This window comes from Lissotriton vulgaris, chromosome 3_2 (assembly GCF_964263255.1).
Source record: "Lissotriton vulgaris chromosome 3_2, aLisVul1.2, whole genome shotgun sequence".
NCBI lineage: Eukaryota > Metazoa > Chordata > Amphibia > Caudata > Salamandridae > Lissotriton > Lissotriton vulgaris.
The window spans coordinates 131,429,894-131,453,251 of NC_141690.1; the positions used below are offsets into that span (position 1 = coordinate 131,429,894).

At 43.9% G+C, this 23,358-nt stretch overlaps 1 protein-coding gene across 1 annotated transcript in view; it reads left to right on the top strand.

Moving 5' to 3' along the window:
- CLNK (cytokine dependent hematopoietic cell linker) overlaps positions 1–23,358 on the top strand; it is a 1,199,791-nt gene that overhangs the window by 408,582 nt on the left and 767,851 nt on the right. Inside the window, exon 6 of the mRNA XM_086964527.1 lies at positions 17,928–17,973. The gene's annotated coding sequence lies outside the window, so the exon portion shown is untranslated. The remainder of the gene's footprint in view (positions 1–17,927; positions 17,974–23,358) is intronic.

Here is a 23,358-nt window from a genome sequence, read left to right on the forward strand (position 1 = left end):
GTATTGTCTACAGCCAGTTACATACTCTGAGGTTAAGGCTCGTTGACCTCTCAGGATTCTGGCCAAAATTTTAATCTCCATGTTTAAGAGGTAGATGGGTCTATAAGAACGACATCTCTGTAGCGGACGACCTTCTTCTGAGTATCACCACAATAGTAGCTGTCCGCATATTCTTTGGGAGATTGTCCAGCTCCTGCGCCTCTAATTAAATCTAAAGGAGATGTGGGCTAAAAAGTGCCCCATTCTGTTTTAAAAATTCCGGGGGGAGCCCATTGGGACCCGAACCCTTCCCCATTTTCATCTGGTCTATTGCTTCTACAATTTCCTCATTCGTAAGTTTTTCCTCTAGTGATTCACTAGTCCTAACCTAGGGAGCTGTATAGATTGTAGATATGCTCTGTGCCTGTCAGTGAATGTTTAGCATAAAAGGCCTCGTAGTATCCTGCAAAGGCCAGTGATATTGCAACGGGGGTTACGTGGGACTGACCATCTTCCTACTGTATTTGGGCTACCCATCTGCTTTCCAACTCCTTTTTGCTAAGCCATGCAAGGAATCTTCCTGTTTTGACACTTTCATCGTACAGTTGCCTATGCATAGCCTGCATTGCGTGTTGCACATCCTTTATGGCTAGCGCAAGGTATTCTTGTTGAAGGAACTTCAATCTTCTCAGCAGGGAGGGTCACCGCCTGCAGTGGGTTACGATTCGGTCTGCAGGAGCTGTGCTTCAATTCTCGCTGCCTCCTCACTCTCTTTACATTTCTTATGTGCTATAATATTCTGGGTTCTGTCCCGGAGGATGGATTTATAGGCCTTCTGTTAATCAAGGAGAGAGAGAGGAAAAGTGGAGTAGCTAGTGAGTTTCCCCTGGGATATAGTGATTAATCAAAGAGAACTAGTTGTGTTTGTATGCTATGTGTCTGCATGGGAAACCATTTGGTTTAGTATGAAGGCCCTCACCCACCAACCTAGTTGGTGGCATGCTTCATCTTCGGGCCCCACCCGAGGCACCGAGTGCGCCTCAGGTGTGCTGCGATGCCAGATTACTGCAAAGTGGGTTTTTTGGAAGGTGAGTGTGCTATGCAGGTGTGTTGCGTGAGATTTTAAAATTCTGTCCTTGGGATCCCTAACAGTTACTTTATTGGTGGACCTCAGGCAGAGGTTAAAAACAAAGGCTTGGGATGTGTAGGGGTTTGAATTATGGTCTCCCACGTCCAGTGTGTTCGACTAGTTTCAGCCAGGCCTTTTTATTAAACTGGCTTTCCTCAGGACCTATGTGTGGGGGTGTTACAGGGATCTATGTGATTATCAGTGCCCTGTATGTGAAGCACACGCTAAGGTGCTGATATATGTAAGAGGTATTTCCTCTCAGTTTGTACTCCTGTCTACAGAGGACAAAACTCCCTGGACTTCCGCCGGAAGGTCGGGACTTATTAGCACATTGGCTGTGTCTCCAGGCCCAATGGAACACCAGTGATCCGGTCGCAAGGCCTCCCATAAAGTAATGGTGGAATCCTCTGACCCTATATTTTCTCAGAAATATAATTCCATATCTACTCTAATCTCAGCAGCTACCGGAGGATCCTGTAACTCCCACTTGTTCAGTTTCCATTCCCCCGCTTGACGTTGTGTCTGAGCCCCTGCTGTTAGCCACAAAAGCGAGTGGTCTGAGAGACCTCTTGCTTGATATTCTATCTTTTGTACCTCTCCTATTTCTCCTGGCAGGGTGAACATATAGTCTAGTCTCGAAAAGGCTTTGTGGGGGCTTGAGTAAAAAGAATAGGCCCTTGTCTGGGGGTGTTGTCTACGCCACAGATCAGTGAGTGTCAGTGTGTCTGTGAATCTCTTGAGTGGGTTCTCCGTGGGGCCTCTAGCTTGGACTGTTGTGCGATCCCATGTAGGATCCATCACGTCGTTGAAGTCCCCTCCTATAATGTGGGTGTGTAAATCGGCTTCTAGAAGAACTGCAGCCAGTTTGTCCATCGTTTGCTTCTGCAACCTAGGGAATGCATACTCACTAGTAAATGTGATGTGTCATCTGTCCCAAAGCCCCTTCACTGCCACATATGTTCCATTAGGGTTGATCCAGGTGTGCTCTATTCGGAATGGCGGACTTTTCCTTATTAATATGGCAATACCTCTTGCCCCGTGGAAAACCCCCCATGAGCCAGCGTTGTACATGGTCTATGGCCTAAAAAAACACATCTTGTGCTCTTTAGGTGTGTTTCTTGTAGAAGAATCACATCAGGCTTTAGCCTTTTACAGTGTGCCGCCACCAACCCTCGTTTGACCTTATTCACCATCCAGTTGACATTCCACGATAAAACTGAATAAGTGGCCTGATTAGGTGTCATTCTTACTAAATCTTGTCGAACATTTTCTTCCCCAATCCTCGCTTTCTCTGTGTAATCGCAACCAATACATTCCTACCATTTTGCCAAATAACTACAGTAACCCAGCGTTCCCATCCCCCCTCTCCCACCAACCCCCCCCCACCCCCACGCTCACCCTTCATCCAATCGATTTTCCCTTGGGTCAACATGACCAACTTTGTCATATATGGATCAGTAGAGGTCTGTTGCCCACCCCCCCAACTGTCAAACGTTCAAACTCCTCCCCCTCCCTAGCTCCTTCTGTGAAGAACTATATGCCTCCCTCACACCATCAGACAGCCAAGTCCCAAAATTCAGTGCCTCAGACTGTCTTTGAGACAAGGAGGATTTCGGTAAAACAAACCAATGTAAAGAAGAAATCAAACAATAAAAATCTCCAAAATAAAGAAAAAACACAAACAAACACAAAGAAAAAGGGGTGCAGGCGGGGGGAGGAAGAGGTGTGGTGCAGTGGCCAGGGCAACTGACGCTGGATGCTGGATGCTGAGGATCATGGTTAGATCATGGTTAGATCCCCGGCAAATACTGGACATTAACATACTGGACAAGAAAAGAAAAGGGGGGGGAGAGGGAAAAATACCTAGGGGAGCTAAAATACACCAAAGAAAAGAACTACACACTTGTGGTGGCATGCGAGCCCTTCAGTCTGCTTACTGCCCTGTCAGATCTCCATGCCCAACAATGCTCAGCATTCAGTAATGTCTTCCTGTAGAGTCTGCCCTTCTGTGCCATTTGCAGTGCCGGTCTCTCCTGGTTTTTCTAGGAGAGCAATGTTCTGCATAAGGGGATGATCCTCTTCCGAGTCTTTGGTGATATCCTGGTCTGTACAGTCCGCCAATCTACGCAAGGACGGTCAATGCGGGATGCGGGGAATGATTTCTGAGTCCGAGGCCCTCAGTGTCCGGCCTGTGGCCCCCTGCCGCCATATGGTGTTGCCCTGTTGTGTCCCTTTTGCGACGTCTCTCCGTCCCTCCATTCAAACCTACGTGTCCGGGGCCTTTTCCTGCATCTGATCGTGCTTTCCCATTAAAGGGCCATTGGGCCCTGACGGCCCGAGCATAGGGCGTTCTTCTATCCAATGGCAGGCCTCCTCGGGTGTAGTAAAGAACATGGTCTTTGCTTGATATATCACCTTAAGCTTAGCCGGGAAGAGGAGCATGTAAGTGATCTGCATCTGTCTCAACTTGTCCTTAACCGAATCAAACTTTTTTTGTTGTTTCTGGAACTCAGGTGAGTAGTTTGGGAACACCATGATTTCCCCTTTCTTTCAAACTCCATGGAGGACAAGGTCACGGTCCTGATAATTGAGGAATTTCGCTATCAGCAGTCGTGGTTTCGCCCCTACCGGAGGCCGAGCCCCCGGTATGCGGTGTGCCTTTTCAATGATGAAGCACAGCGAGAAATTTACCTCCAGGAATGAGTCCAGTATGCATTGTCGCAAGTAAGCACCAGCATCCGTTCCCTCAATGGCCTCCGGAAAGCCGATAAAGCGGAGGTTATTTCACAGTGCCTGATTTTCAGCATCATCCACCCTCCATAGCACTCCTTTCATGGCCGCAGTCAATTCGGTGACCTCCTTCGTGTATGCGTGGTGTTGTCCACCTCTGATATGTGCTGCTCTGCCTGCGTGACTTTTTCGGAGACATTCCGTAGGTCTTTTTGGAGTACGTTAATGTCTATTTTAATGCCATCAATTTTACCCTCCAGCGCCTCCCTAGAAGACCAAATTGCTTGAAGGACAACGTTTTTTTCCGGCGCATCCATGGATGCCGACGTGGCGGGATCTGTCCTCTGCAGGGGTTTGGCAAATTTATCCAGCTTTTCCTGTTTCTGCATTTTAGGGTCTTTTTCTCGCACCATTGGTGCCCGCCTCTCTCAGTGTTGCCGGCTTCCACTAGTCCAGCTCTATCAGGGAGCCTGGCTCCGGCTGTGGGTTCAGGGTCTCATCTCCCCCAGCGGTACTGCTTTCTACCTCGCTGCGTTCAATGATGAAGCACAGCGAGAAATTTACCTCCAGGAATGAGTCCAGTATACATTGTCGCAAGTAAGCACCAGCATCCGTTCCCTCAATGGCCTCCGGAAAGCCGATAAAACGGAGGTTATTTCACAGTGCCTGATTTTCAGCATCATCCACCCTCCATAGCACTCCTTTCATGGCCGCAGTCAATTCGGTGACCTCCTTCGTGTATGCGTGGTGTCGTCCACCTCTGATATGTGCTGCTCTGCCTGCGTGACGTTTTCGGAGACATTCCATAGGTCTTTTTGGAGTACGTTAATGTCTATTTTAATGCCATCAATTTTACCCTCCAGCGCCTCCCTAGAAGACCAAATTGCTTGAAGGACAACGTTGTTTTCCGGCGCATCCATGGATGCCGACGTGGCAGGATCTGTCCTCTGCAGGGGTTTGGCAAATTTATCTAGCTTTTCCTGTTTCTGCATTTTAGGGTCTTTTTCTCGCACCATTGGTGCCCGCCTCTCTCAGTGTTGCCGGCTTCCACTAGTCCAGCTCTATCAGGGAGCCTGGCTCCGGCTGTGGGTTCAGGGTCTCATCTCCCCCAGCGGTACTGCTTTCTACCTCGCTGCGTTCCTCCGCAAGACCATCCAACTTAGACTGCTAGTCTCCACTTAGCTTTCCATCGCAGGGCATGCTACCAGGCACTGTCCCTCCTTACGTCTGTTGGCAAAACGAACTGTCTTCTCCCGGGTCCACTTCACCACTGTCACACCTCTTCAGCAGGCCTCTGTGTCACCTGGCTAGTGGTATATTGTACTAATTTCTGCTCGTGACTCGTCGGGCACCATCCGAGAGGGGTCCAGATCTTTCCTCACTCCTCTTGGACTGCATCACTATCTTAGGCGCTCCAGCATATGCTTCTTGTACTCCCACAGGGCCTCACCACGGTCTGATCTTCTAGACTTCCCAGTGGGGGATCCTTTTTCCTCCACACTTGCGCCGGCCAAAGCTCTCTATGTTGTTCCTCTTCAGCCCTCTCAGCATGTCCTGAGGGTCGAGCAACATGTACCCTCTTTGGTTCCCCCCTAGGGCTGCTGCACTCCGCGTGAAGCGTGTGCAGCGCTCCCCTCCAAGCGGGCACAACGCGGACTGCCTGTGCCTCCTCACTTCACTTACTGTGCCAGCCTCTTTCTCTGCACCTCCCTCACAGCACCAGGGTACGGCCCTTCAGCACACCAGGGTCTGTTCCATGCACACCGGCACACTGCCTTCCACGAGCCCAGTGTGCATGTTCGCTCTTCCCGCTGCGACTGATTTAGACGAGACTTCTTGCTGCATGCTTCTTTTAGCCGCTTCAGAGTCAGAATGAGTAGCCCTGTGCCATGCTCGTAGGATGCTCGAGCATCACACCCAAGCCACTTGGGTGTTCCCGGCACTCGACCACCAGCCGCAGTCCTCCTCGCTGATGGGAGAGAGAAGGAGGGACAGAACCACCAAGATTTTTTTTGTGCGTCTGGCAGCGTTCTCAAATTCCACTCCCCCTCCTAGTGTCCTCGCGGCAGCCGTCAACCACAGCCGGGCAGGGGGCCGCAGAGCAGCAGCGAGCCTTCCGTGCACACAGTCCACAGCGGGTCAGTCCTCAAGGGAGGGAGAAAACCCCTGCACCAATCCTTTTGCAGGCAAATGCCGTTACCTCCCTGCTTTCTCTGGCACCAGAGCTCGGTCTGGTCCTACAGTAACAAGCTACTCCACCACACTTTGAGCTACACCATCACTCCCAGCGCCATCTTGCCTTCCAGGCGGGGTCTCCTCGGCGATTCGATTTCCCAGGATTTTGTAGCAACACGGAGCTCTAGCTTTCCAATCTAGTTGCACGCTCTGTTTTTCAACACCAGGATGTGAGTGCAGGGCTTGAAAATATTAGTGAGCTCAGGATCTTGCCAGGATCTTTATTGGCCTTGCGGAGCGCCGGCCGGACACGTCTAGTCCCCCATGTTGTAGGCCACGCCCCTAAATTATGAATATTCTTGATTAAAAAAACTATGGTAAGGTTTTAAATGTTTGCATGCTCGCCACATGCATTTGCATTTTTTTAATATTTCTGACAATCGCCTCTTACCCTGGGCTCCTGGACTGATTTATTAACATGATATTAATGTTACACATAGAAGCCATCCTCATATTTCTATAGTATGATCATTGTTTTTCTTAAATATTTCTAATGTTCTACTAATTCAACCTCTCGATTTCGGATTTGAGATGAATTATATTCGAATCAGAAAATGTGCAACTCTAGAAGGGAAAGGGACCATAGTCATCAACTCAACATGTTATTGTTGATAAATGACCTTTCAACCCTTTTACATTTAATCTTCAAAAAGGATAGCAAGCACTAATAAGATGGTTTGCCAAACATTTGCACGTGATACTTTCCCCTTTGGATGTTCATGGTGCCTATGTCTTGTTCTCCTGGTATTAAAGTAACCTGTGGATTAATAGCAGGGACTATGACCACAAGTTCTTGATTGTCAGGATGTGAAGGATGTCAGTATTGGCTAAGCTGATCAGAAAAATCAACAATGGCAGGCTTCAAAATGCCCCGATGGGAAACCCACTAAAAAATGAGTGACAGTATTACTGGATAATGGAGCTCCAATCACTTGAAGCTCTTCACTCATCTATCTCCTTCAGGACTCTATATACCAGAAACTGGATTTTCTGCTTGATTCTATCCAGTATTGCTGGAAAGAAGTTGCACCCGTACTACAGTGCATCTTCCCTGTCTTTTTCCCTCTCCTTCAACCCTTCTAGTATCACATCACAGGTTATACTGAATCCTCACTTTGTACTCTTACAGCCAGATGCATCAAGCTAAAAACCGGTCGCAAAAGGTCAGATTCTCAGAATTTGCCCCTTTGCGACCGGTATTTTTGCATTTGGGATGCATCATCCTAAATGCAAAAATCGCAAATTGAGAACTCGCTAAATTGCGATTGTTTGCATTTAAGGAATCTCAAATTGAGATTCCTTAAATGCAATGCATGAAAGTTTCAAAAATAGCAAAATCGCTAATAGGGGCCGCAAATTACCACAAAGTACAACTTCATGATAATTTACAAAAACTTTGAAAAATACACTAAAGTGCATTTTTCAAGGTTTCATGTTGCGCACACACATGCCCTAAGGGCATGTGTGTGCACAACATATGTGCACAGATCAATTTCAGGGGTGCAACAGGGTGTCCTTTGGACACCCCTGCACCCTTGAAATCGCAATCTCAATTTGCGAATCGCTTATTGCGATTCGCAAATAGAGATTGTCTTCCCATTCATTCCTATGGGCCTCTAGGCCCATAGGAAGGAATGGGGAGGTATTCCTTAATTGCGACTCGCAATTTGTGAGTCGCAATTAAGGAATTCTAAGAAATCGCAATTTTTTATGCGATTTCTTCATGCATAGAATTTTGCTATTCCTTATTAGCGAATCCTTATTTTTCGCTAATAAGGAATCGCAAAATGGATGCTTGATGCATCTGGCTGTTTGTACTTCACCAACCCTCTCCGTATACTTACATTTTCTTATAAAGCTTTTTAGAATCACCTCTATTCTTTCATCATGGAATGAGTGGAAGAGCACAGGAGCATCACATATTTATTTATTGACATGTTGGGACTAGGCTTCATTGATGGTGATTTATCACGCTGGTAAGACTAACTAGGACCCGTTTCAACATTTTGATCACCTTCTCTTGGTCCCCTTATTATAGGGATAGACGTAAGTCACCTAATTCCATGTAGCAAATTCATGCAGAATTACCTAAAATGTACGTGAGAAGAGTAATTCTGCATTTAACACTATTTTCTTGATGAAAAAGTGCCCCTTCACACCCAAAATGGTTGCCAAGATAAATTTTGCGCTAAGTGATTAACACTAAATGCAACAAACATGAATCGCAGAACGATCAGCCACTCATACTTGCTAAATGGGCGCTTGCGGTATGATTTTTTTCCTCCAAATTACTCTTAATTATGTGAGTGGGACTAATCACATTGTTATCTGTAATTCTGTTTCAAGGAGTAACACGAAATTATAGAAATTTCTCTAGGATAATTAAAATTACTCCTTAGCCTCCTTTTTACACGGTATTTGCTTGCACTTTTAGGAGTAGATGTTTTTAAAAGATCACATCGTGCTCATTGTTGTCAGCTTTTTCTTCTTTATATGTCATGTCTATGCTCCCAGACAATTTATGGAGCAAGCAGGAGTATGACTCAAACAGCTAAAAGTCACCTGTGCTCACCCTGGTTTAGCCTGGCACAGAGCAGTTGGGCTTATTATCTAGAAAGACAATGTGTAAAGTATTTGTGCAACACACATACATGCACAGTAAAACATTGAAAACACCACAAAAAGACTCCACACCAGGTTAGAAAAATAGACAGTAATGTTAATAAAAAGTCAACACAAAAGAAACAAAAATCCAAAAAGTAGAGTTGAGTTATGAATTTCTATTCAATAACAAGAGTTCTAGCTCTTAGAAGCAATAAGCGCCAATGGGGGTTATCTTTTCGAACAGAATTTGAGCAAAGTCAACAGTTAAAGCTGACCACGATGGAGTGCAGGCTTGGGAGAAGAGCCACACAGGCCCAGTGAATGAAGTACCTTTCTCCTGGTTGCAACACTAAGATGTGGAGTGAAGATGAGCGATGCACCAATGTCAAGCCTGCAGTCGAGGTGATGCCTTTATTTTCTCCAAGCTGTGGTGGCGATGTGTCGGTTCCAAAGACAAAGCATAAAGCTGAAATGCGTTGTTTCGCGATGTGCTGAGTTTCTCCACGCAGTTGAGGGGATTTAGATCTCTCCACACTACTGTGGTGGCAATGCACGGTTCCAATGCATCGGGCTCTCAAGGCAATGTGTTGGTTCCAAGAGGGATGCACCAATTCTACTCATGCAACAGGGTGAATGCACCAGTTCTGGTACACACAGACTGGAGATTTCTCTGGTGAAAGTTTATTGCAGGGAGAAGCAAGGTTCTGTAATCTTCTTTACATTCATTATTGAATAACAGTCGACACATGTTTCATCACACAGTGACTGTTTCAAGGCTGTAAAATGATGAATAAATATATGGCATTCATATTTTATGAAAATACAGAGACAAACATTTATTAAGTGTATGGGGCCAGAGAGAAAGCTACTGGACCCATGTTGTAGAGGAGAGACTGCGATAACTGTGAATGAAGAACTTATTTCCAAACTTGTTACACACTGTGATACCCTCAGGTGCTCAATACAATGAGTCCAGCTAGCCATGCAAAAGTCCAGAATCCAACTTGTGAAAAATAAAGGAAGTGGGGGGGAAGCGCAAGTATACAAAATGCAAAGTGATTTATCATCAGACTCCATGCCCATACCGTGGTAAAACAACAAATAGCACTAGGTGAAAAGTTCAGCTGAGAAGGAGAATATTTAGGAAAAAGACAAATATCAACTAACCTAGCACTAATAAGGTATGGTGAGGAATGTATAATGCTCCATTAGGAGTCATCTCATAATAGGACTTTGTAAAGGAAAAGTGCCCAGCAGAGAAGTTCACTGCTGGCAATGATATCTGGAAAAAATACAGTGATAAGGTAGTATCACCTAGAGAGTAATAAAATCGTGTAAGTATCTGAAATCACAATCTTGAAGTGTGTCATCTTTCCAGAGATGGGTAAACTAAATTGCATGTACTGTGTGAAGCAATGAGTCCATCAGTTTTTAGGTTCTGCTATTCAAGTTGTATTTCCTCATCGATTCTTGTCAGGTCCAGAAATCTGAACTTCAGTTAGGTATAAGAAAACCTGTCAGTATGAGGGAGAAGAAGTGGAGATGTTTACAAAAAGGAAACAGAGAGAGTAACCTACTCTAATATTCACTGAAGGATGAAGTATGTGTTATATCAGTTGAAAAGGACCTTGTAATAAAATGAGGACTTTAACCCCAAAACATGTCTTAGAGCGAAGGGAATGTTAATAATTATTAGATGTGAATATTGGAAGTCCCCCGATAACAATGTTAACGTCTTTAAAGTAGTGGGACCAATCGGCAAGGTATCCTACGGCCAACAAAAGCAAATTCCTGAAGACACAATGTTTGAGGGTGACACAGCAGAAAGGGCCAATTCCAAGAGGGTGTTAATCCATTTGTTAACAGTAAAGGGATCCCCTGGGTCTGCTTCTCCTTTGTGAATGTTAAGAAAAAGTTTGTTGAGGAATAGGCAGTGGTACAGGGAACCACTGCCAACGTTCTGTTGGAGAATAGCACTCTCTGAAGGGTCACCCCAAACTTTTTGCATTCCTCCTCCTCTATTTGCTGAATTTCTTTTGTTGGTTTTAAGACTCTAAGCAATTTACCACTGCTCACAAGTGGGGGTTAATTGATCGAACAGGATCGGAGCAAAGTCAACAGTTAAAGCTGACCACGATGGAGTGCAGGCTGGGGAGAATAGCCACGCAGGCCCAGTGAACGGAGTACCTTTTTCCTGGTCGCAACACCAAAATGTGAGGTGAAGATGAGCGATGCGCCAATGTCAAGCCTGCAGTCGAGGTGATGCCTTTATTTTGTCCAAGCTGTGCTGGTGATGCGTCGATTCCAAAGACAAAACGCCAATCCGAAATGCGTTGTTTCCAAAGTGCGATGTGCATTGTAATTGGATCCTAAATCTTTAAACATTCTTATCTCAACTTCTTCTTATTGGAATTTTGTCATTTTGGTCTTGTTTTATTCAGATACATATTCTCTATTCTTCTAAACCCCTGTAAAGTCATTGTGTGGCGTTTTTTATTGGGTTAATGCAATTTAAGTGTTGCACAAATACTTTAGACATTGCCTCTTAAATTAAGCCGAATTGCTCTGTGCTAAGCTACCAGAGGGTGAGCACAGGTTAATTTAGGGTGTGTGTCTGGCTTACCCTGGCTAGGTTTGTGGTCCCTACTTGGACAGTGCGCGAGCCTCTGCCAACTAGAGACCCAATTTTTAACAACAACCCATCCAAATTATTTAATATGTATTTCGGCGATTCAGTAACCATTTACAAAATTGCAAAATGTGATTAGTACATTGTAAAATGCCATTTAGCACTGACAACCCCTGTGATTTAGCAAATCACAGGTGTTTTAGTGAGTGCTGAAATAGCTTAGTACATCTGGCCTACAATACCTTACTCATTTCTCTATTTCACCATTTATCTTACCTGCCCTTTCTTTTCACCGTGTAGTTAGAACCTGATTTGATCTGTTTACTGCTTGCATGTACAATATATTTATTTGTAAAAACAAATATGGCATTTCTGATTAATTATGTATTCAATGTGTATGGCATAGTACTGCTAACAACGAAACCTTTATGTAATGTAAAAACAAAAAAATAACCAAGTACATTTAATTAATGTTATCCACGTTTCTCATGTCATTATATATAATCTTCGAGGTATTTCATTCTTACATTAAATAGTTCAGTTTAGGAAATGAAAAGTGTAATTGTAAAAACCATTGAGGGCTTAAATATAGAGAAAACAACAGGCAGGAAAATAAGTTTCCTTTTCTATGCTGATCAAAGAGACAAGCTTAATCGAGTAGTCATTAACACAAACCTGCCTTTCAAATTGAAAGTAATTGTCTTTTAATTTAGGCAACGATTTGCAATTATCATTAAATGGCATTCTTAAAGAATCTAAAGACAGTTTAAGTTAGACAGATAGTTACAATTATTTTTTGGAACGTTTAAATGAATATGATCATTTTGGTTTCTTGCGAGTCTCTACTATATTGTTACCAAGTTTCTATTTATTAATGGACTAAGAAGAACTACAACAAGGCAGATTTCAACTTTTGAACCAATTGCAGATTTTGGGAGTCGCTGATGAACTATGCCGTTGTATATTATTTATCAGATGAACATCTGTCGGCATGTACAGAGTTACAGTAAAGTAACTGGCAAGGAAGCGCATTGAATGGCGTAGTAATGTGTACTGAGAGACTTGTTCTTGAGATACTCTTAAAGGTCCACATACAGTAATACAGTGAAAACACTACAAATGGACACCACAGCAGTGAAAAAAAAAATATAAGTAATCTTTATCTAAACCAAACAAGACCAAACGATGAAAATCCAAAATACAGTAATAAAAGTATGACTTTTAATGGTAGAAATAGTTCAGTTGAAAGCATATTGCAGATGCAACACTTTTCACACAAAGTGCCTTGAATGCGTCACGCACTCAACAAAAAGGGCCATGGGGAAGGTGAAGCATCAGGTCCTTACACTCAGCGAAGGTGATGTGTTGGTTCCTTGCTCCGGGGGAGGTGAAGCGTCGGTTCCTTACTGCTGTGCAGGGGAAGCGATGAGTTGGTTCCTTACTGGAGAGGAGGTGATGCGTCAGTTTCGTACTGGGCGGGGAGGTGATGCGTTGGTTTCTTACTTCATCCCCCAATGATGTTATAGTCTTGGCGCCTCTATGCGATGCGACGATCCAGGATGATGCGTGAGTTATTAAAGCCGGACAGCAGGCTTGCATAACTTTTCCAGCTCCCAACAGCCAGAACAACCTCCGGAGGCCCAGAACAACTACAGGCACCTTGTGGCAGGTCAGAACTCAGAGCAGCAAGGAGGTTCAGGGGAGATAGTGGTGAAGTCTTTGTGTCCCTGAAATTTCTGAACAGGAGGCACGCTCTTCTTCAAGCCCTTGGAGATCTTCCTCAAGCAGGGGACACATCAAACAGCAAAGTCCTTTTTCCCTTTCCTTGCCAGAAAGTAGCCACTGCAGGCCAACCCCAGACAGCAAACAGCATAGGAGTAGTATTCCTCCTCAGTTTCTCCAGCTCTTCTCCTTGGCAAAAGTTCCTCTTGATTTCCCAGAAGTAATATAAAAGTCTGGGGTCTGGGTCCCTCTTTTTATAGAGAAACAATCCTTTGTTCTCTGGTGGCAGAGAAGCCCTGCACTCAGTCAAAACCAGTTCTGTCCTCTCTGGTGCAGCTTCTTGGCAGGGGTTGGAGACAGCATTGCCTAAGGCAGACCAGGCCCATCCATGTGAAAGGAAATCTCCTCCCCTACTCCAAATGCAGCCCAGGTCTATGCAGCCCAGCCCTGACTCATCCAGCCTCTCTGGTGCCACTGCACACCCCCGCCCCTGTCACTCCAAAGCCAGACTGTCAATACACATCCTAGCAGAGGCTCACTGGATGGCTAAGCAAGAAAATACCTACTTTCCAAAAGTGGTATTTTCAAACACAGAATATATAAATCACCCTCACTAAAAGATGCATTTTAACATTCTGAGTTCAGGCATACTAAACTTTATTTTCCTACCTTGTTATCAGGGGTAGTTATGTTTTTAAGATGGTATAAGCAAACTTCCCATCCTATCCTATGGGAACAGATAGCCTTACAATAGTGAAAAACGAAATTGGTAGTATTTCACTATCAGAACATGCCATACACATCAGGGCATGCCCTACTTTTCACATACACTGCACCCTGCCCACAGGGGTACCTTGGGCCTACCTAAGGGGTGGCTAACATGTAAGAAAAGGAAAGGTTGGGGCCTAGCAAGTGTGTGCACTTGCCAAGTCGACATGGCAGTACCAAACTGCGCACAGATACTGCAGTGGCAGATCTGAGTCACTTTTGCAGGCTGCTTATGTGGATGGCACAAACAGTGCAGCAAAACCACTAGCAGCATTTCATTTACAGGCCCTGGGTACACACAGTGCACTGTACTAGGGACTGACTAACAAATCAAATATGCCAATCATGATATCACAAACCCATAAACCCAATTTACAGGGAGAGCATATGCACTTTAGCACTGATCAGCAGTGGTAAAGTGCCCAGAGTCATAAAACCACAAACAAAGGTAAGAAAAAATACAGGAGGAAGGCAAAAAGTTCTAGGATGACCCTACAAAAAGGGCCAAGTCCAACAATTGGCAAGTCCAATAGGTCTGGCTCCTTTACAATAAGCTCTCAGAAAGGCATTCAAATGCAAGTCAAGTGGCACATTGTGTGACGCACAATGTTTAATTTAAATGTTGTAAGCAATGTCCTTAATTACATAGGTCACGTCTATAGGACAAGTTCCTCCCACTCAGAGCCTCACCATTTCTTCATCCAGCTTAGAGCAAGCAGGAGGGGCCAGATAGTCCCAGGGTAAGCATGTGACTGAGCAAGACATAAACAGACTTCATAGGCTGGGAGCAAAGACACCCTGATTACTCCTCCTGGAACAATGAAACAGTGCTGAGGCAAGCATTTCCTTGGAGGGACAGAGGAGGTGAGAGGAATCAACAGAATGATTAGCGGATGAAGAAGAGAGCAGAGGGGAACTCAATGTAGAGAAGGCATGAGAAGGAGAGATGTGCAAAGAATTGACTAAAGAGGAGCAAAAGACAATGAGGGTCAAGGCATAGGGCCCAGGAAGCCACAGGCTCAGGGAGCTGGAGATGTAAAGAGTAGGAATGAGATGTTTAAGACTTGCAAGGAGTCAGTTTTGCAGGATTTCACAACAGTCCTCAGCAAGGTCCAGTAGTGGCTCTAAGTGTTCAACAAAAGCAGCCATCTCAAACAGTGCTCTTCTCCTAGTGGTGAGAGTACTATATACAGCCAAGTCATTCCTACCCCACCCTTGGGCTCCATCAGAATCTCAGTAGCCAGTAACAGGGCTTACCTTTCTTGACCAGCCTGATCTTGAGACTCAGCCTTTTCCCAAGGTTTGCTGTGACTGTGGTGGCATCTGTCAGCCATCCAGTGCCTGTGTTCCACTGCCAACTCCATTCAGGCATCCTGTACCCTGCTAGCAACACCATTCAGCCACCTCCTGCCACGACAGTAGCATGCTCTAATGCATGTGGTTTGATGGTAGTTTCACTGAGCAACTTCTGTCCTTTGCTTGGGAGACAGAATCATAGAGTGAAGCGTTAGCGCTCCGAATGCTATGTCGTTCATCTGTTCTTTGTCTGGGCTGCTCCAGCACATGACCATAATCTGTGTTTATGCTCATATGGCAACACCATTCAATGAGGACCAAGCATTACAGCAGTAGTACGACTAAGCCAGCTCCACGTGCTCCAACAACAGCATCATTCAGCCAACATATTCATGCTTTAAGCCAGACACCTAACCCAGCAACCACATGTGCTCCATAGCAGATCCTCCCGACATAGCGATTTTCCATCCAATCCAAGACAGGTTCACTCCCAGATGATTCCAGAGGCACAGCTAGACTCTCACTTCCAGGAAGCTCCCATACATTCATGTGCTCCACCCACTTCACTACCAGCAGCTCTACACAGTCAGCACCTCTCATCGGCAGAAACCACTGGACAAGCAGTGTTTTCCTCTGTGACAGGAGTTCACTGGACACAGATCACCCCTCTAACTGAGGAACACACTGCAAAGGGTTCAATATGTGAGAAATTATTACCTACAGTTGCATCTCTAATGTATACGGCTCCTCTCATGGGACCAATCCCTCTAACTACTAGAAGCAACCTACAAAAGGGACTCTTTGCTCCTAGGACCCTCTCCCACAGGTCCCACACTCTTCTCCCTCCAAGAGTCTCTCTGCACAACCACCATCCTCACTCAATGGAGTTCTGTGCAGTCTCTACTCTTCTGTTAGGAACCCTCTGAAAATAAATACTTCTTCCATTTATGCCTTGTCCCACCTCAATAGCCCTCACATACAGAGCCTCTAGGCTCTTCCCTCTCCATCCCAAAAGACCCTATCACTCAGGGACCACCCCCACCCCTTGCAAAAGACTCACTCCCCTATATGCAGCACTGCACACTGACTCCCAGCAACCCCCACAGGCACTACACCCTTTATGTGCCCATAATCTCTAACAAACAGCACTACATTGTGGTTCTGCTGAGCCCCCTCTGCGAATCCAGTGCACTCTTACACCCAGGAGAGAGAGACAGCTGTAATAAGGTATATATAAGTCCAGTAATCGAGGTGTAGATCAATGATAAAGATGGTTTATTGAATATGGTATTGAAGATAGATGTAGATCATAAGGGGAACATTTCTTACTTTACAGCATACTGGAATGGCATCCTTTTTGAGTATAATCTTATGTTGATAACCTTTCAGACAACCCAATGCCACCAGCATTCCGCAGTACATCCATTCTGGCTGAGCAGCAAGGCAGACAACTAGGAGAGATGCATAGCACTGAGAACCAGATACCACAACAGCCATGAATCAATGTGTTGAAATTACGTGACTGGCAACCCAAGGCTCTCGATCAGTCAGGCGAGCACATTCCCAGTACAGCGCAACCTTAACCAGCCTGGAAGCCAGAGAAAAAACTAGCCACTGTATCTGCTTAGGCAACTTTCTGTTCTAAACATATGTATATATATTGACGTGTTTTCTCCCTATTGACTAATCAGTTGCAGGCCGGGGTTTCACTCTGCGTATATAGTCACTTCCGATATTCTTTGAAGGCTGAGCTAGTCACCATCAATGTGCAGTTTAGGTTCCCTTTCTGAACAACCAAGCTAGATGGATTCTATATTTTCCTTTCTAGTCGCCAGGCCAACATTCATCTAAAGAGCATACTGATATTGATATTTGCGTTTACTCTCATGTAATTTTGATTTGAGCTTGTGGTTCTCTGCAGCCTCACATTCCAGTGTAGTGATCACCTTCTCTGTCTTTTTAATGTTCAATTTCAATTCTTGGCTCATCCTATATATTTCCAGAGGGTGCCTCTTACTCATACTTTCCCTAGATCCCATTTTATGGCCCTAATAGATGCAAAACTCCTGTTGTTTGGTCAGTAATGACCCAGCCAAGATAATACGAGTCTGGGCATGTATCGGCTACGCTTCAGCTGTGACAAATGTAGTTCAATTGCACTGCAATAAGTTTGAATTACATTTCTGAGTTTTTGGGAAGCCACATTCCAGGAATAGTACAAGGAATCTCAAACTATTCTCCTTTTCCCAAGATTGCTCCTAGAATTGTTTTGTAAATTAGATGTTCACTAGCGCAGAAATACATATGTATGTTTTCTCGCACGGACATCTCTGTACAATTGCAAATGAATTTACTAACTATGCTTGCTGTGCAGCGTTGCATGAGTTTTGAGTTGAGCTACCTCCAAATGTGCACATTTTGTTCTCAAATCTATCTGCACCAACGAGTCCCAATACCTAGTCGGGTGCACATTACGCATGCTTGCTCATTAAGCATTAAGGAACTTATTTACATGCCCCTTGCACCAATTTTACATCATTTTTAACATGGGAAAAGTGACGTACGGGTGGCGCAACAGGCTTGTAAATAAGCCCCTAACTATTTTTTTTCAAAAATTCAGGGCAGATTTATTAACTGTAAAAAATGGGATTAATATTGTGGGCGGTAGTCTGTGCTAGTGAACCGTCAAGAAGTCTAAATTAACCCAAACCTTAAATTATAAAATGATATTTCAAAAAGAATAACAGTATCTCTATTTCCATGGCTTGATTTTATTATTACATGAAACATGAAATCAACACTCATTAGTCTTTAATATTTTGTTTTTCTTTACAGGACTGTCAAATTAATTCAAAGGACAGCAGAGTCACTTGTAAACAAGGTATTTACGAATAGTAGAGTTATATACCCTTACCAATGTCATTTCTAGTTTAAGGTTAATATTATTCAGGTTCTTTATGCAATAGTTAAACACTTATCTGTGCCCACTGACAGCACTTATGCACAAAGTTAATATATGTACGTTGTTTAGCTGCTTTTTGTGACAAAAGACTGCCTAAGCATGAGTGAGTAAGTGATAAGTCAATGAATGAGTGAATATGTGGCTAGTAAGGATGTGATGATGATGATGACGTGTAATGTGGAGCAGTAGTACCAAATAGAATTCTGCTCTGCCTGATCACGCCTGGCCCGGTGTTCTTAAACCTGGCTGTCCAATTTGGGATAATACCGGGCCTGATGTTACCAGCCGGTAATTGAGACTAGTAAAATCAGACAATGCTTTGACTGCAACAACAGCCAAGCCTCGATCCATGCCCATGACAAAGTTTATATTTGACAACCGGGAAGCATAAGAGTAATGTCTTGTTACTTACTAATAATCTTCCTTACCCCAATTAGGGTCCTCCTTGTCCCAGTCCTTACTACGTGAGGCAGTCCTGACTCCCCCCAGCCAATCAAACAGCCAGAAAATCAAAAGGTTATAGGTTACATAAACCCCTTCCACCCACCACCATGCCTGTCATCAACAAGACCCAGAAACAAACACAGCAGGAGGGAGGGAGGGAAGAGAACAGGGACAGGGAGGACCCTAATCGCAGTAATGAAGATTACCTATAAGTAACAAGACAATACCCCGTCCCAGTCCTTACTACGTGAGGAACTCACAAGCAGAGAACCAAGAAGAAAACACGCAGAACACCATGGATCCATGCAAAAAGTACAAAACTTTAATCAAAGAAATGAACAATGAACAGCAGCATTCAAAATGCCAACAGAAAAACTGTCAACAGAGGCATGTAAAACATCAAGACGATAATGCCATACAAACATATGATGGAACTGCCAGCTGGCCGCCCTACAAATTTCCCTGGACAGAGACCCTCGCCGCCTCAGCTCAGGAAGCAGACACAGAACGCGTCGAACGACCCTGCGCCTGAGATGGAAGAGGCAGATCCAAAGATGTATAGGATTGGCAGACTGACAAATGCGCCCACCGACTGATCGTAGAAGTGGAAACCTTCCTCCCCTTAGCCACACCCCCACAAGAGACAAACAGGGCAGGAGAAATCCCAAACTCCAGCGAACGGTGGAGGTAAATCCAAAGAGCCTTGGGAACATCAAAAGAAGGGGGAACAAGGAAATCCCATCAGCAGGCAAATCAGGAAGTATCACCTACTGCTGCAAATGGAAACTCAAAGATTTGGCAGAAAAACCGGATCAAGCAGCAAAACAATCCAATCCTGCAGGAACTGTAAATAAGGATATGAAATGAGCAAGGCACCCAACCGACGACTGGAGGTGATGGTCAGCAAAAAACCCACCTTAGTGGACAACCATAACAAGTCCGCCTCCAGCAAGGGCTCAAAAGGGGGCGACTGCAGACCCCGCAAAACAGTAGGTAAATCTCAAAAAGGCACACTCACGGAAGAGACCGGTCGACGAAGCCGAAAGCACAGAAGAAGCCAACTCACCAAAGAGGCAACAAAACCCAAGGAGGCCCCAGGACCCCGACACAAACCGCCGCCCCCTGAGCAGACAAGGTGGAAGGGGTAAGGCCCTTCAAAAAACAATCCCTGAGAAAATCCAATACAGAAGCAGGATCCACGCCATGGTAAGAACACCAAGAGACAAAAGAACCCCAATGACGACAATAGCACTTAAGGGTTGAAGGCCGACGTGACAAGTGGATTTCACGAGCCACCACAGCCCAAAGACTCCAACGTTAACCGCTCAAGAGTCAAGCCGGCAGCTGCAAACGATGAAGACAAGGCAGAGACAAGAGCGGAAAGGAAACCGGACTAACCGACCCGCCGCCAGCTGCAACAGGAGAAGCAACCAAAGGCGGCGAGGCCAGAAATGGGCAATCTAAAGGACCGACGCTCTCTCACCCCAAAATCTACTGCAGAAACTTCGGGAGGAGGGGAATAGGAGGGAAGGGATACAGGAAACCAGAAGGTCAGGGAATTGAAAGAGCATCCACCACCCACGCCTGAGGACACATCACCTCGGAACAAAACCGGGGAGAAGGGTATTGTGAGGAGAGGGAAAGAGATCAATCCAGGGAGTCCCAAATCAAGGACAAAGGGACTGGAACAGAGGAAGAGAGAGATGATACAGAACAGAGGATGGAAGATTGTTGCTCAAAGCATCTGCATGAAAATTCAACTGTCCCAGAATGTACACCGCCGATTCCACCCAAGCACAAATCAAGGAGGCCAGCAGCTTCAGACTTGCACTTGCCCCCGCCTTACGGTTCAAGGAACAACGAGCCACTGGATTGTCGGTACAAACCAACAGATTCGTCCTGTGGAGATGAACCTGAAAGAACTGCACCGCCTCCCAGATGGCTGCCAACTCCCGCCAGTTCGAGGAACAGGGTCTCTCCCTCCGAGACCACTGACCTTGGCCTCCAAGGACCCCAACGTGGCCCCCAACACTAAAGACTAGCCTCTGTCATCATCAAAAGGGGAGGTGGAAGACAAAACTGAACCTCCTTCTCCAGATTGGGAGTGAAAAGCCAGAAGTCCAAGTCCTGAACCAGAGCAGGAGAGAGAGGAACCAGTGTCTCGTAATCCACCCTGGAGGAGTCCCGCTGAGCCAACAGATGAGTCACCTAGGGTTTGAGATGCAGGCGAGCAACAAGAACCACAGCGGTGGTAGCAGCCATAAATCCCTGGACGCGCAACCAAACACAAGCCGGGGCAGAGGGACAACTAAACAGATCCCGCAACAGAGTCTGCAGGGAAAGGATCCGGACAGGAGGGAGAAACACCGCCCCCAGAGAGGTGTCAAACAGACCCTGATGAACTGAAGTCTCCGAACAGGATCCAGATGAGAGATTTAACTTGAATCCCAGATCCTGGAACAGGGTCAATGTAGCCCCATCGCCAGAAAAGCCCTAGGAAAGGAGGAAACAGAGACCAAACTATCATCAATATAGGGAAACACGGAGAAACCCCCATGCTGCAAAACCCCCACAGCAGGAGCCAATACCTCAGTAAAAGTCCTGGGAGCAGTGGAGAGGCGAATGGTAAAACCTGAAACTGGAAATACATCCCCTTGACTACAACCTCAGGAACCGCTGACTGATAGGATGGACTGGAACATGAAATTAGGAGTCTACCAAGTCCAGAGGGTACACAGACAAAATATCGATTTTTAAATATCGATATGCAAAAATATCGAAGTTTAAATATCGATATACAAAAATATCGAAGGTAAGTAATATCGACAGTCTAAATATCGATATTGGTATGATATCAGTAATATCGAAGTTGTAAATATCGATGTTAATAATATCGAAATTAATAACTTTGATGTTACTAATATCAATTTTTAAATAAATTTAGTGTATATTATATTGTATTTATTATGTTTTATTATTTATTTTTAATGTTATTTTATTAAATATTGTCTTTTACTACTGTAGCGGGTTGTGGGTTTATAGGGGAATAGGGTGGGAAGTAATTTAATTATGTTAAATTAATTATTAATTAGTAGGAATTATTAATTAATTAATTGAGAATTAATTTTAAATAATTTTTAATTAATTTATTAATTGATAAATATGTTCTGTAGCGGGTTATGGGTTTATAGGGGAATAGGGTGGGAAGTAATTTAATAATAATTAATTAATTGATATATGTTTGTACATATTTTAAATAATTAATTGGTAATTAATTTATATTAATTAGTTAATTAATTATTTTAATTTGTTTTCATATTTATAATTATTAATTAGTCGGTAATTAATTATTATTAATTATTTAATTAAATTAATTAAAGTAATTTTTATATATATAATTTATTGTTATTCTTAATTAATTAATTGTGCAAAATAATATTAATTATTAAATTAAATTAATTACAGCAAATGTGCTAATATATTTACTTTATTGTTATTGTTAATTAATAATTAATTGGTAATTAAATAATATTAATTAATTTTGGGTACAGGGGTATTTTTAGGGTTCAGGGTCAGTTTTCAGTTCATGGGTACAGGGGTATTTTTAGGGTTCAGGGTCAGTTTTCAGTTCATGGGTAAAGGGGTATTTTTAGGGTTCAGGGTCAGTTTTCAGTTCATGGGTAAAGGGGTATTTTTAGGGTTCAGGGTCAGTTTTCAGTTTTTGGGTAAAGGGGTATTTTTAGGGTTCAGGGTCAGTTTTCAGTTTATGGGTAAAGGGGTATTTTTAGGGTTCAGGGTAAGTTTTCAGTTTTGGGTAAAGGGGTATTTTTAGGGTTCAGGGTCAGTTTTCAGTTTTTGGGTAAAGGGGTATTTTTAGGGTTCTGGGTCAGTTTTCAGTTCATGGGTAAAGGGGTATTTTTAGGGTTCAGGGTCAGTTTTCAGTTTGTGGGTAAAGGGGTATTTTTAGGGTTCAGGGTCAGTTTTCAGTTCATGGGTAAAGGGGTATTTTTAGGGTTCTGGGTCAGTTTTCAGTTCATGGGTAAAGGGGTATTTTTAGGGTTCAGTGTCAGTTTTCAGTATTTGGGTAAAGGGGTATTTTTAGGGTTCTGGGTCAGTTTTGGGTTTTTGGGGTACAGTCGTACAGGGTAAAAATTAAATAAATTTAAATTAAATCAATTAAATGAAATTACAAAATATAAAATGACATTAAATTATTACGTTTTTAATTTATTTTAAATGTATATGTATTAGTTTTAATTTTTTAATTATGTTTTAATATTTTTATTTAATATTTGTAACATTATATGTATTTTATAATTATTTTAACATTATTATTAATACATTTTAAAAAACGATATTTTTAATTTCGATATTTTTGTACTACGATATTATTTTTTCGATATTTTTGTACTTACCTTGTTAGGGATAGGATTCCGATATTTTTGACTTCGATATTTTTGTCCCGATATTTTTGTATGTCGATATTTTTGATTTCGATATTTAGTCAGACATTCGTCCAGAGAAGCCAAAAAATTGCCCTCCTGGATGAGGGGAATGACAGACTGCAAGGAGACCATCCGGTAAATGATCCAACGCACCAACAGAGATCGGAGATTCAGGATCGGGCGGAAGTAACCATCTGGCTTCGGTACAAGGAACAGATGGGAATAGAACCCCAGGCCCACTTCCTCCACTGGAACGGGCACAACAGCCCCCTTTGACAATAACATGGCGACACCGGACAACATGGCAGACACCTCATGGGATCTCTGGACAACTGGGTAACTAGAAAACAATCCAGAGGGGTAGGGCCCCGGAAAGGAATCTTGTAACCCAACATGATGATAGACAAGACCCACA